Consider the following 15,142-nt stretch of genomic DNA (forward strand, 5'->3'; position numbering starts at 1 on the left):
CTTTAAATGACATCAGACGATGAATAAGGGTCTTATCAAGCGAAACGATCGCACATTTAATAAATAAATAACAAAGTTTAAGTTTTATAAGCTCAAATGCATGTCTCGCTCTGTTCCGTGACGCGCTTTCATGACTCTCCTGTTCGAACTAGTTCATCAAAATGAACGAATCTTTTTTCGAGTAATTTGGTTCATTCAACGAACGAAATGAACAAGTTGACTCGGCAAAAGATTTGTTCGTTTTGATGACTGTTTGATGAGAGTCACGAACGCGCATCACAGAACAGAGCAAGGCGAGCATTTGAGCTTATAAAACTTAAACTTTTTTATTTATTTTTAAAATGAGTGATCGTTTCACTTGATAAGACCCTTATTCAACGTCTGGAATCGTTTAAAGCCCTTTGAACAGTTTTCACTGAATCTGTCTTTTGGAGCTTGAACCGTTTGGTTCCCATTGAAGTCCATTATATGGAGAAAAATCCTGGAATGTTTTCATCAAAAACCTTAATTTCTTTTCGACTGAAGAAAGAAAGACATGGACATCTTGGATGACATGGGGGTGAGTAAATAATCAAGTTTTCTTAAAAGTAAACCACTCCTTTAATATGCATGTAATAGCGCACAGATTCTTTATAACTGCTGTAATTTCTGTTTTATGTTGCACTGGCGGTTAAAGGGTTAAAGCGGTGAGTTCGGAAAAGGTCGGGTAGAGAGAAACGAGCATCGAGTGTGTTCATGTTGTTTTGCGTTCCGATTAAAAAGTTCAGAAACAGTCTGTCGTTCTTCAGACGCGGCGCGCACTATTGATTCTGGAGGCCTCAAGGCAGATTTATTTGACCCTGGCAACACATGACGGCTGAAATATATTTCATATTCAAGACATATGTCATGTCATGGTTATGAAGGTGTCATATCAGTCTTATGCAAAGTGTTACCTAAAGCTCTAACATAAACATGCACTACTAAAGCAGCGCAACCAAGAGAAAAGCTACTATTGGGAATAATTTAATACACATTAATGAAAAAAAAAATACATAGTCAGTGTTTATGATTCTGGCCTTGCTGACACTGACGGCACACCACTTCTAAATCTGTCTAAAACTGTACATGTGAGCAAAAGAAACATTTATGCACCGTACAACAACAGTTTTATACTGTAAATGCAACTGTTTGAACAGAGAGTTTACTAAACGAAACACAGGTAGAAGAAAGAGTCGCTTACTGTAAGTCAACAAGCTCTGAAACATAGACAAATCAGTCAGCGCAACAACGGCGCACATGTTCACAATTAAAATGAGGGATTTCCATCCAAACATGGACTTCTGGAGTTCCACTACGGCTCGTTCCAAGTGTATTTATTTCAACTAGAAGTCATTACGCAACTTTAGCAGCTTAGAAGCAATCAAATGTAATTACTCCTACACAAAAAAATAACCCAGGCGTTCTCCCAGCAAAAATAAAACTGATATTTAGTTCCAGACAACAAAATGCTCTGACAGAAATAAGTGAGTGTTTATGTGTTTTGCATCGTTCGGCCGAGCACACACACTGACTGAGACTTTAACACGTGATTTCAGGATTGGTTTTATCTTAAACATGGGCCACGTCTGGATTTTACCTTCAAAACTGGTAAAAGTGTGTGGAGTGCGGGGGAAAAGAGTGTGTGCAGAAAATGAGTGTGTGTGCCTACTTAAAGGAGTAGTTTACTTTTAAAAAAAAAAACTTTTGCTGATAATTTACTCGCCCCCATGTCATCCAAGATGTCCATGTCTTTCTTTCTTCAGTCGAAAAGAAATTAAGGTTTTTGATGAAAAAATTCCAGGATTTTTCTCCATATAATGGACTTCAATGGGAACCAAACGGTTCAAGGTCCAAAAGACAGTCTCAAACTGTTCAAAGGGCTCTAAACGATTCCAGACGATGAATAAGGGTCTTATCAAGCGAAACAAATGCTTATTAAAAAAAAAAAAAAGTTTTATAAGCTCAAATGGTCGAAACCTTAATTTCTTTTCGACTGAAGAAAGAATTAAAGAACTTATCAGCAAAAGTTGTCCCCATGCAATGTCCCTATTTAGATAGCTAAGTAAACGTGTGTGTTTCAGAATTTAACACCACCGAATAAACTCTACATTTACATTTCTATTCTGAAGAGATTCCACTCTAAACCAGCATGCATTGCATGTTCTTCTGGCCGTATGATATGATGAAACCCTTACTCTTAGGTTCATGAATTTATAACAAACTGTAATTAGACATCGGGTGGTTGAAGCCTAATCATTAAAGATCAAACCCCAGTTTCACAGACAAGGCTTAAGCTACTCCCAAACTAAAACACTCCTAGTTTTAACTGAGTTAATAAGTGTACATCATCTTGGATAATTAGTAGAGTTCATTAGAGAAGCGTCGTCATGTCCATTTAGTGCACTAGCACCAGAGCGTATGGTTAAAGGCCTCTTGAAATGCCTATAACAGTAAATGAACAGCATTCATCTTCAGTGAACAGAGTTCACATATCGTGTCTTTTGCACGCTCAAGATCGTTATTTCAAATGTAGGCACGCGGTATGCGCACTCATAATGGAATGGAAGCGCCCAGCGTTTTCCACGCGTTTTTAGGCGCTATATGTGAGTCCGGCCTAAAGCCCACACTAAAGTTCACACTACATGATTTTAAGCCCCATTTGCATATCGTTGAGCTCGCGGACAAGTCAGGGTGTTATCGTGTGCAAATCGCGGGGGATTAGCAGGCGATGAACGCTCGCCAATCTGAAAGCGCCAAAAACACATCAAAGACGCTCGCAGACGCGTCGCTCAGCCAAGGAAAATATCTCGCATGCTAGATATCCAGAGCTGTCGAGCAACTCAACCTCATGTGATGTCATGAGCTACAGCCAATCAGAGCAAGGCATGGGTTGAGGTCACCGGGTAAATCTTATTTTTTTCTTTTTTTGCGTTTTTTTTCTCAGAGCAAATCATGGCGCAAACAGTTTGCAGCACTAGTTTCTGTCTGACATCCATATTTGCGTGTTGTGTTCTTCGTCTTGTTTGCTGGGTATTGACGCACAAAACGTGGTTTGTAGACAAGATCGAATCGTTGGGTATTAGAGTTGTTGTCAACTGTTATAGTGCATTACCTCCTGCTGCGGATCAATCACGTTGTGTTGTGTGGTGTGAACAGCTTAACAACTTGAACACTCTTGAAGTCATGTAGTGTAAACCACACAGTTCAGCCCGACGTTTTAAAATCATGTAGCGTGAACTGAATAAAAAAAAGGAAAAAAAATAATTGTGACTTTTTATCTCACAATTGCGTGTTATAAAGTCAGAATTGCGAGATATAATGTCAGAATTGCGAGATATAAAGTCAGAATTGCGAGATATAAAGTCAGAATTGTGAGATATAAAGTCAGAATTGTGAGATATAAAGTCAGAATTGTGAGATATAAAGTCCGAATTGTGAGATATAAAGTCAGAATTGCGAGATATAAAGTCAGAATTGTGAGATATAAAGTCAGAATTGTGAGATATAAAGTCAGAATTGCGAGATATAAAGTCAGAATTGTGAGATATAAAGTCAGAATTGTGAGATATAAAGTCAGAATTGTGAGATATAGTCAGAATTGCTTGTTATAAAGTCAGAATTGCGTGTTATAAAGTCAGAATTGTGAGATATAAAGTCAGAATTGTGAGATATAAAGTCAGAATTGCGAGATAAAAAGTCAGAATTGTGAGATATAAAGTCAGAATTGTGAGATATAAAGTCAGAATTGCGAGATATAAAGTCACAATTGTGAGATATAAAGTCAGAATTGTGAGATATAAAGTCAGAATTGCGAGATATAAAGTCAGAATTGAGAGATATAAAGTCAGAATTGCGAGATATAAAGTCAGAATTGTGAGATATAAAGTCAGAATTGTGAGATATAAAGTCAGAATTGTGAGATATAAAGTCAGAATTGTGAGATATAAAGTCAGAATTGTGAGATATAAAGTCAGAATTGTGAGATATAAAGTCAGAATTGCGAGATATAAAGTCAGAATTGTGAGATATAAAGTCAGAATTGTGAGATATAAAGTCAGAATTGTGAGATATAAAGTCAGAATTGCGAGATAAAAAGTCAGAATTGTGAGATATAAAGTCAGAATTGTGAGATATAAAGTCAGAATTGCGAGATATAAAGTCACAATTGTGAGATATAAAGTCAGAATTGTGAGATATAAAGTCAGAATTGCGAGATATAAAGTCAGAATTGAGAGATATAAAGTCAGAATTGCGAGATATAAAGTCAGAATTGTGAGATATAAAGTCAGAATTGTGAGATATAAAGTCAGAATTGCGAGATATAAAGTCAGAATTGTGAGATATAAAGTCAGAATTGTGAGATATAAAGTCAGAATTGTGAGATATAAAGTCAGAATTGTGAGATATAAAGTCAGAATTGTGAGATATAAAGTCAGAATTGTGAGATATAAAGTCAGAATTGTGAGATATAAAGTCAGAATTGTGAGATATAAAGTCAGAATTGCGAGATATAAAGTCAGAATTGTGAGATATAAAGTCAGAATTGTGAGATATAAAGTCAGAATTGTGAGATATAAAGTCAGAATTGCGAGATATAAAGTCAGAATTGCGAGATATAAAGTCAGAATTGCGAGATATAAAGTCAGAATTGTGAGATATAAAGTCAGAATTGCAAAATATAGTCAGAATTGTGAGATATAAAGTCAGAATTGCGAAATATAAAGTCAGAATTGCGAAATATAAAGTCAGAATTGCGAAATATAAAGTCAGAATTACCTTTTTTATTTTTCATTCTGTGGCAGAAACAAGCTTCCATACTTAACAACCCTGACCCATGAGACTCAGATTTAACTTGGACTAATCCATCCGACACAGACTTGAGCAGTCCAGTAATGAACAATCTGATGTGCTAAACTTTCATCGTTAGATCATTAACACAAGACAAACCAAACCAAACATTCAGAGGATTTAAGGCTGAGATTCAAATATTTGCAAAGCCCAGCTTGAGGATGAGCGGCGTTCTCACTCGAGACGAGATATTTAAAGCCGTTTTCAGCATCGCTGCGGTAAGATATGAAACAGCCAGCTGGACCCAAGACTGAGGTCAATGAAAACGTAAAGCATTGGTGGTTCTGGCCTGGATGTCTACAAGAGACTTTGATGGTGAAGATCCACAAGAGCTTCTCGGAGCAATCACCCATAATGCATCAGCTTCTCAAAGACACTCTCTCGCTGAGCAGTGGGTCAGGAGATATGGAAACACTTCTGTCATTGGCGTGCAGATACATACCCGAGTACAAATGAAAGTATGTGTGTGTGCAATAAGCGTGAACTTGAATTTCACAGTTGTGGAGGTGAGAAGACGTTTATACATGCGTGTACACCAACATATTCACAGAAACATATGCGCCGCCACGCTCAACAGAAACAGCAAAAACAGTCCCAGCAATGATGAATACATCAAGTGGAGGAGAAAAACATTAGAATGATAATCCTGGGTCGGCCAATGAATGTGTGTGTGAGTGTACACATCTTAGGGTACATTTACATGACAATGATGTACAAAAAATGGAAATGTGTTTTCTTTGTATAGATGACAGTGTTGACATTCACATGAATCCGCGGAAACTACTAAACACGCTGTATTATACATGCCAGGCCAGTAGGTGGTGATGTCACTTTGTAAAGAAAGACGCACATTAGGCCTGTTGGAACGAATTACGAAATTCGATTATTAAAAAAAAAAAATCAATACTATTCGAATGCTGAAGTTACTGTTCGAATATTGCTTTTTTTATATATATAATTTTTAAAATTTTCTTTTATATGCAATCTTGCCTTTTCGCCGGCTTGGCTTACACATATGTGAAAATGAACTGCCTTTGTTTCGTCTGATGATCAATAACGTTTTTGAATCGTAACACAAGTGTGCACGTTATCCACGGTGTATCATCATATAACAACTGTCAAAAATGGTAGCCTAAATGTTTAACGATGTAAAAAGCGCTTCCCAAAGTACCTGTGAAGCGAAAAACGCGAATATCTCGACGGATTCGGTGCGCATCGACCTCGTTGGAACCGTCTAGTCGAATTGAAAAGAACGATATATGTTTAAAAAGTTTTGGTGGTGTTTTCGCGGAGATATAAGGTGAAAACCATCGGACGCACTTTAACCATATTCAGCACGAATAAAACGTGTATTAGATGTCCCTCTAGTGGACCGAACGTGTAACAACAACCACATGCTATAGTGGCATTGGCGATCCATAAGCATGTGTAATGTCGTAAATATTAATAATAGGATCAATTTTAGCATTTAATATTCGAATATTATTCGAATATTAAATAAAATGAGGACTGGAATTCGAATAGTATTATAGAGGAAGATTGACAGCCCTAACGCACATACACATTCTTGTAGAGCACTCGCGCCACACACACACGTGCCTACACACGTAATACACACGTGCATGCCGTCACCGTTTTCACAGTCGCGTTTCTGTTACACGGAGACGATGACTGTATCGTTTTCAAAAAAACTTATGTTTTCAGGCCCCCAAAACGCCATTGTCGTGTACATGAACGGACGATTGCAAAGTATTTCTGTTTTTATTTGAAAACTGTGTTTTTTTAAAACAAATACTATGAATTAATTCATAAATATCATTACATTTTTAGAGAGTCACACCTCACCTGACATAACTTTGCGTTCAAATTATACAGTATGACATTTTATATTCATGAGGGTCTTCAGTGGGTCATATCATTTCCTATCTTGTGATTTTTTTTTTATCTGCATTTTCCTGAAAATTCAACACCGAACTTTAATTTGGCAGACAAAATCTTCTAAAAACCTTTTTTTATATATATATATATATATATAATACAAAATTAAGTGAATAAACTTTAATTTCAAGAGATGAATTGGTTAAAATTTGGGCTGTCAAACGATTAATCGCGATTAATCGCATTCAAAATAAAAGTTTGTGTTTACATATTATATGTGGGTGCACTGTGTATAATTATCTTGTATATATATATATATACACATGCATGAATATTTAAGAAAAAATATTATTTATATATAAAATATTTATATTTATATATAATTTAAATTATATATAAATTTACAGTATATACATGATAATATTTCTTAAATATATACAAGCATGTGTGTGTATTTATATATATGCAAAATAATTATACACAATGCACCCACATATATTATGTAAACACAAACTTTTATTTTGGATGTGATTAATCGCGATTAATCGTTTGACAGCCCTAGTTAAAATATGTTTTTTTTAATTGTTTCAAAGATTTGGGGTCATGATCCCACAACATGATCAATTTCAAGAAACTGTCTGTGACCACAAACTGTCTGTAATCCACATGAGCCAAAAAAAGAAAGGATCCACACTCTTGAAGGGGCAGATTGTCAATGCAAGGTCATTTTTTTTTTTGCTTATGCAGAACATGATTTTAATTGGCTTTAGTGCTGAACACAGTCATGTTCCTGCAGTAAATGAGGCTATTCCTACAGATATCTTGACACAAGTGCTGACCTCCTGTTTCCTGGCATTACTCTTGACTCTGCTAAATGGCGTAGAGAACACCTATAGAAATAGCCACTGTGACACAGTGAAAAGGTGAAAGTCTTTAACATGGAAGATAAAAACCCATAGACCACAATTCTGCTGTGGTCGACTAATTGGCCTACCGTTTTATTAAGATTATATCCCCCGTCCACCCACTCTCGCTCATGATTTCATGGTGAATCATAAAAAAATCTGCTTAAAAACGGACCTCTTAATTGCAGGACGAGGAAAAGAGCGAAGGCGTACTTGGCTTATTATACATTAAGCTCTGAGAAGAGGACGGGAAACCAGCAGGCTTGTACAGTAGAGGAGTACAGCATCTCAAACAGCTCATTTCTAATGATTTGTGAAGGCACAATGATGTACCTGCTCAGTATGCTTGTGGGACTGATGTACTAAAAAAGCTCTGCTGGATGTTCTTCAGAGAGCTTTGTCCTGGTGGGAGGGTGTTAGCGACTGACAAATCCTGCTGACATCTCCTCAGCACCTTGTCTAGATCCATTAACCACAATGTGGATGAGAGTCGGCATGATGCGAAGAGTTGGGTGGGTAAAAAGTTAGAAAAACTGTTGTCATCTTAGGCCTTGTCCACACTAAAACGCTTTCGTTTGAAAACGCATCTTTTTCTCTCCGTTTTGGCCTTCCGTCCACACTGAGACGGCGTTTTCATTAAAGGAGTGAAGAAAGAAAGACATGGACATCTTGGATGACATGGGGGTGAGTAAATTATCAGCAAAAGTTATTTCCAAAATTGAACTACTTTTGAAAAAAAAAAAAAAAAAAAACTTTTGCTGATAGTTTACTCACCCCCATGTCATCCAAGATGTCCATTTCTTTCTTTCTTCAGTCGAAAAGAAATTAAGGTTTTTGATGAAAACATTCCAGGATTTTTCTCCATTTAATGGACTTCAATGGGAACCAAAAGGTTCAAAGGGCTTTAAACGATTCCAGACATTGAATAACGGTCTTATCATGCAAGACGATTGCTCGTTTAATAAACAAATAAACAAATCTTTTTCTGAGTCATTTGGTTCACTCAGAAAAAAGATTTGTTCATTTTGATAAACGAGTTCGAACAGGAGAGTCACAAACGCGCATCACAGAACAGAGCAAGGCGACCATTTGTGCTTATAAAACTTAAACTTTGTTATTTATATATTAAATGAGCGAGCGTTTCACTTGATAAGACCCTTATTCATCATCTGGAATCGTTTAAAGCCCTTTGAACAGTTTGCACTGAAACCTTGAACCGTTTGGTTCCCATTGAAGTCCATTACATGGAGAAAAATCCTGGAATGTTTTCATCAAAAACCTTCATTTCTTTTCGACTGAAGAAAGAAAGACATGGACATCTTGGATTACATGGGGGCGAGTAAATTATCAGCAAAAGTTTTTTTTTTTAAAAAAGTGAACTACTCCTTTAATGTAGACGTAGCCTTAGTTTGGATTCGACCCCAATAGTGCAAAAAGATTATTACCCATCGAAAAACAACATCTATAAACTTGTTTTCTGCATTTTTAGCATGATCCATTCATGACGATATTCATCCGACAATATATTTCATGATGCGAGCTACCCAGGACGCAGTTTGGCTCGAACCGGATGACTGAACCTAAAACAAAAGACTGTTGCTTTACCCAAAAGACCTTTCCTTCCCAAACACATCATGCTTTTGTTTAATCGTTGAAGATTTCCAAACCTCCGCATCATGCTTGCATCCCGAGGACATTTGACTCAGGCCATTTGGGGATAAACATCAAGGCAATCATGTGCAGTCTTTCCCAAACTGTAGGTCCTCATGAAGGAGCTGTTTGTGTTCGTTTAATCTGCACGATATTCTCCTTGCAGGGCGCTGATGGCATGGTGGTGGACTGCTGTTGTTTTCTGTCACGCTGCGATCAGACGATCCCTTGCAGGGTCTATAACAAATAGTCTCCCTATTGCCTGTTTGCTGGGCCTAGAATCAAGCCATTGTTGGAGTGGACAGCAGCGTTGGCCACCCAAACCGGGGCTCGAACAAATAAACTCGAATGAAACGGTTCCTTGATGCTGCGTCCAGAAAGAAAGAGGGCAGTGGGGTTTCAGGATGGTTGATGGAGGGAAAACTTTGAACAATCACTTGTTCCTACTTGTATTTCTCGTAGAGTGGGAAAACTCAAGCAAGGAATAATTGATGTTGAATTATTGGAAAATCAATGAGGTGTTAATGCGGCCATGAGGCGAAGGGACGACAGCCTATTTATCCTATTGTTTGTTATATTTATTAGCTTGAATTTTGGTTCTTTTGATGTTTAAAATAAATTGGCGATGTAATATGGAACTATAATGCGGTCAAAACATGCATGGAACTACTTTAGCTGCGTATTAACTAAAAAAATAAGTGCAAACGGTTGTCAACCAATCAGAATAAAGGCCAATTTATACTTCTGCGTAGGGTGCGCTGTAGGTACGGCGTAGCATACACACAGACGCGTACCATACCGCATACCCTTTAGGGCTGGGTAATAAATATCGATTTCTCGATATTAATCGATTCTCATTTTTACGAACCGATATCGATTCTTAAATCTCAAGGATCGATTAGTCATCCTGTTTCATTTGAATGAATGGGACATTGTATCGCGGCTGCGCGCATACAAAAAAATCGCAGTAATCTTTGTCCTTTGTTACTATTGAAATGAAACAAAGTCTTAAATTTCAAATTACGTCCAATTTCTTTAGAAACTCAAAAACATAAATAGCGTTTTGGCGCTGTGGCGTGAGATCGCTCTGGAGAAGCAGCAGCGCTGATCTCTCTTCCGGCTTAATAATACCAGTCACAGCGCTAAATAAACATGAAGTGTGTTAAAAGATAGAGTACAACTTATCGAAATACGTATCATGTCATATTGATTCACTCAATCAGCGTTTCAACCGTGGAAAGACGTCAGTTAAACAGCTTGTAATCAATGTCATCGTCATATTTACCTCAGAAAACCCACATAAACTCGTTAGTCAGCTAGAAAAAATAACTCTAGAGAGGAGCGTTTTGCTAAATATATACACCATATTACATATGCATTATAATCTTAATGTTTTTCAATTTTTAATGCATATTTGAATAAATCTGGGAAGTTTTTATGACAGCCAGCATTTAAATGTTTATATTTCATATAATCTTCTTATTATAAAAATAAATAAAAGTGTAATTTAAGGGTTTTTATAGCTACAAAACAGTTCATTATTACCTTCATATTAGGCTAATGAAGCCTATAGGCTACAACTAGACTCCCATAGTTTACAGCATTAGTTAAGAAATTTGATGTCCTTGAGAAAATTTGCCATTTATCGTAACTGATATTCAAAATAATCAATATTGAATCGAAATCGAATCGAATCGCAAGCTTGTGAATCGAAATCGAATCGAATTGTGAAATTTATGTCAATACCCAGCCCTAATACCCTTCGTCGTAGCCTGACGTGCAACTCCTCAAAAATGTAACTACACGTCGCAACGACGTGGACCGCAAGATCTGTGATTGGTCGGCTTGGTAGCATCGCATTTCCTCCTACGTATTTCCGCACGTACCGTCTCCTCCGACGTCTTCTCTCGTTTCTGCCTTTTAGTTTTAGTAATTTCACTAAAATGAAAATGAAAAAAGTTTTTCCACCTCAATAAGCTCCAACTCATGATCCACTCTCTTTCAGTCGCCATTGCTTGTAGTAACGTAGCCGCGAGGAATCTAAACACAGTGGAACATTAAAACCCTCCGCCGCCAACTAGTGTTTCGGAGCAGTACTGCAGAGCAACCAAGACCTGAACGCAGAAGTATAAATGCTCACGACGGCGTCGCCTACGCCGTACACTACGACGTAGAAGTATAAATTGGCCTTAAAGCATTCAACAGCCCTGTAGTACAAAGTCAAATCAAATATAGGGTAGAAATCTTAAAATGAAGCTAATACACAGCCCGTTCTCATCCCAAGGCGTCATATACTGACACTTTTGACATTTCGTCTACATCCAACGCGCATGGCACCCTTTAGCATCAACATGAGACGCAGATATACATGGGCCTCCTAGTGGTCTAACCCTAACCCTACCCCAGACCTAAACCTACCCAAAGCTCTGTGCGTGTTATATTGAGGGTAAAGGGTGGCATGTGCGTTGAATTTAGACGACATTTCAAAAGTGTCACTATATGACGCCCTAGGATGAGAATGCGTTGTAATACAAGTAAAATGTAGCTATGAAACTGGTTCAGAAAGGCGAAGCTGGCTGAACATGCTGGTCTTGTTGGTTAAGCTAGTTGAGCTCGTCCTGGTGGCAACAAATCAGACTGCCACCATCCAGTATATGATATTTGCTGGTAACAAGGTTGGTTTTTAAGAAGGTTCAGGTGTTCATAAGGTCCAAAATGTGACTTCAACAGCTCAAAACGAAAGGTCATGCCATAAGACTTTAATTTTTCAAGTGAGTTTTCAGTCTCATTGATTTAGCTCACAGAGAGCAAAAGCTTTTGAGAAGAGTCGGTGCACTGAGTTTAATTCAGAAGGCAAGCTGGGCTTCACCGAAACAGACCTGCGGGAACAAGGAGGTCTCAGTTTCCTCCAGTCATTGAAAAAAACATAATGCAACTTTGTGTAATCCGGTAATCCAAAATCGTTTTTAAATGAAAGAAATAGGCCAACATGTGGTATTAATCATAAACTCCCATGTATTCAGGAACAAAGTCGTAAACAATCAAATTTTCCCAGAAGCAGGGGATTGAGCGCAGGCCAAGTGTTTGCCACGAATGTCCATCCACAGCGACTCGCTGTGGTCGGGGAAATCCAGCAGGTCATCATCCAGATCTGAGGGTCTTCATCTTCCAAAAGTAATGTGACCATTTGACATTATATTGCATCACATGTGTTGGCAACATTGACTCGCATTTGATTTGAGTTCGGTTACATGAGAATGGGCTTATACTGTAAACACAGGAAATAGTGAAATGGCCTCAGCCATTAAAACAACAAAGCAATGCATCTACTCCCAGCCAAAATATATATGTTTAATGGTGGTTTGCTGGTATTTTTGGTCAGAGAGCTGTATGACAACCTGATAAGTGCCCAAAACAACTTTAAAACCAGCAAAACAGATCAATCCAACCACTGTGGCAGCAACCAGACAGTGTAGGTTCAAACCAACAATATGATCCATTAATTACCTTTACTGTGACAACTCAGAAACTGAACATCTTAGCCAAATAGTTGTAGCCATAAGTTGTTTTTCTTCACAAGCATGTATATGCTAAAGGCCATGAGTTTGAATCCAAGGGAAGCAACTCACTCAATGCATGTCATACTCACACGCCTGGCAAATGCATAAATGTAAATGAAAATCAAATGGTTCAAGTGCATATTAAAGGACTAGTTCGCTTATAAAATAACTTTTGCTGATAATTTACTCACCCCCATGTCATCCAAGATTTTTCAGTGGAAAAGAAATTAAGGTTTTTGATGAAAACATTCCAGAATTTTTCTCCATATAATGGACTTCAATGGGAACCAAACGGTTCAAGGTCCAAAAGACAGTTTCAGTGCAAACTGTTCAAAGGGCTTTAAACGATTCCAGACGATGTCTTATCAAACGAAACGATCGCTCATTTAATAAATAAATAACAAAGTTTAAGTTTTATAAACTCAAATGCTCGCCTTGCTCTGTTCTGTTCATGAATCTCCAGTTCGAACTCGTTTATCAACATGAACAAATCTTTTTTTTGTGTCATTTGGTTCATTCAACGAACGAAGTGAACAAATTGACTCGGGAAAAGAGTCACACAGAACAGAGCAAGGCGACCGATTGAGCTTGTAAAACTTAAACTTTGTTATTTATTTTTGAAATGAGCGATCGTTTCGCTTGATAAGACCCTTATTCATCGTCTGGAATCGTTTAAAGCCCTTTGAACAGTTTGTAGTTTGCACTGAAACTGTCTTTTTGGACTTTGAACCGTTTGGTTCCCATTGAAGTCCATTATATGGAGAAAATCCTGGAATGTTTTCATCAAAAACCTTAATTTCTTTTCCTTAATTAATTAGGCGGTTATGGAAAGGGGCGGGACATTTCCCAAACACACTCGACCAATCACAGCACACTGCTCCAGCAGACCAATCAGAGCACAGTGTGCTTTTCAGAAGGCGGGGATTCATAGAGACAGGAAGTAAACAAAGCGTTACTGACAGACTGGGAAGAGAGGAGCCGCAACAATGGAGAATATGAGGAGAATAATCAACATTCAAGTAGAAAAACCTGTTCTAGGCTAAAAGGCCATAATATTTCCTCTTTAATAGTATCATCATCCTCCTACAGAATTTACATGAGGTGAATCCATTAATTGTGTGTATTTTGCCTTGTTTTATAACTTATTGCAGGGAATTAATGTGTTAACTGACAGGCCTAATATGTACACATGCGTGTAACACTCTAGAGGTCAGGTCCCTGAGCAGTGTGCGGCACAGTAATATCACAGGGGAAGGTCACAGGCAGAAACAACAATAAGAGCGAGTGTTTCAGGCTCTCGGTCACTATGAGTCTGTTATCTCCCGTCAACCCTCCACCTGTTAGCATAACAGCTCTCATTATCCCGTAGTCTTCATCAGCCGATTAATACAGCGGGTGCGCTAATCTGACAGGCACAGACAAACCACTTAAGAGAAGCCGAGGGAGTCTGAGGAGGCGGTGTGAGTGTGATGCAATTCCCAGCATATCTCTGTCATTCTAGTTCTGCTACTGTGCCATTCACCAGAGAGCAGAGACACAGAGACAAATATACCTTGAGGAAAAGAAGGTCACAGCTCGCGATTCACGATGTAGTTGATGAAAGAGTGAAAAGCCTCTCTCGTATCTCTCTATCTACAGTATATATATGAAGAGTTCAGATGCAAAAGCCTCTAAATGCCATTTGAAATTTTCTTCTTTATTGATAATTTTTAGCAAACTTGTATATTTAAGTTCAGTAATTTCACTTAAATAACAATTAATAGGTAATTAGCATTGCCATTTAAGTGAAATTACTGAACTTAAATATACAAGTTTCATAAAAATCATCATTAAAGAAGAAAATTTCAAATGGCATTTAGAGGCTTTTGCATCTGAACTCTTCATATATAGATTATATTTCTATCCTTAATTTGACAAGTAAATACAATTTGGTAGACAAACTAGAAACTAACACTTTTATTCAACAAGGATGACACTTTGTTACACTGCTAAAACATATTTATATTTCAAATAAATGCTGTTCTTTGGAACTTTCTATTCAAAGGATCTTGAAAATATGCATCACAAAAATATGAAGCAGCAAAAATTGTTTTCAACATTGATAATAATCAGAAATGTATCTTGAGCAGCAAATCATCATGTTATAATTATTTCTAAAGTATCATGTGACACTGAAGACTGGAGTGATGATGCTGCTACATTTTTAAATATATTAAAATATATTTCAAACTGGTTTTTTTTATTTTTTATTACATAAATTCAGTCTCAATGAACAGAAGA

At 37.4% G+C, this 15,142-nt stretch overlaps 1 protein-coding gene across 7 annotated transcripts in view; it reads right to left on the reverse strand.

Moving 5' to 3' along the window:
• pard3aa (par-3 family cell polarity regulator alpha, a) overlaps window positions 1–15,142 on the reverse strand; it is a 516,002-nt gene that overhangs the window by 181,923 nt on the left and 318,937 nt on the right. The gene's annotated exons all lie outside the window — the stretch shown is intronic.

This window comes from Pimephales promelas, chromosome 22 (genome assembly GCF_988280905.1).
Source record: "Pimephales promelas chromosome 22, fPimPro1.hap1.1, whole genome shotgun sequence".
Classification (NCBI taxonomy): Eukaryota; Metazoa; Chordata; class Actinopteri; order Cypriniformes; family Leuciscidae; genus Pimephales; species Pimephales promelas.